Source organism: Solanum pennellii, chromosome 8, assembly GCF_001406875.1.
Source record: "Solanum pennellii chromosome 8, SPENNV200".
Lineage (NCBI taxonomy): Eukaryota > Viridiplantae > Streptophyta > Magnoliopsida > Solanales > Solanaceae > Solanum > Solanum pennellii.
The window spans coordinates 53,135,809-53,136,663 of record NC_028644.1 but is presented as its reverse complement, the minus strand read 5'-3'; positions in this window follow the sequence as shown (position 1 = coordinate 53,136,663).

Sequence of the window (855 nt, the reverse complement as noted above, 5' to 3'; positions counted from 1 at the left end):
AAATCATAGGCATCTTCAGATTCAGCACCCTTGAATACTGGAGGTTTTAACTTTAAGAATTTCGTGAAAAGTTCATGCTGATCACTTGTCATTATGGACTCTGTAGTCAGTCGAGGAAACATGCCTACTTCCAATGAGGCATCCATGCGGGGAGCCACAGTGGCTGCATGTTGTACCCCCTGAACCTGAGGTGCTGGTGCAGAAAACACTGGAGGTGTCTGGCCCTGATCAGATAACCCGCTAAGATAGGCAAGAACCTGGTTAATCATCTCTGGGGTAGGCTGGGGTGGTAATTCCTCATCTTGAACCTGCTCATTTTCCCCTTCTTCACCCTCTCTCACTACCTTATCAGTCGGTGGAGGAGTCACTGCCCTATTATTAGCTGGATCAGATGTTTGTCCTCTACCTCTAGAGGGCGTCCTCCTGCGACCTCTACCACGGCCTCTTTCCACTGCTCCTCCTCGAGCTACGGTCCCAATGGTTGGCTCAGACGCACCCTGTCCTGCCGGTGCTGGTGTTGACACAGTTGTTGCTCTAGTTCTAACCATCTGCGTGATAGAGTGAGGATGTCAGATTCCAATTTGTATCACCTAGATACCAATTGGACCCAAGTAATAGCACGAAAGAAAGAAAGAATGGAGTTTTCCTAAAGTCCTATAGCCTCTCAAAGAAAAGTAAGGGCGTCCCCCTACCGTTCCTCAAGACTCTACTAGACTCGTTCTTGTGTGATGAGACCAACGAACCTAAAGCTCTGATACCAAGTTTTTCACGACCCAAAACGAGCAGCGAGTGGCACCCACACTTATCTTACTAGCTGAGCGAACCAACAATCTAAACCCCAACGTTTACCAGTAT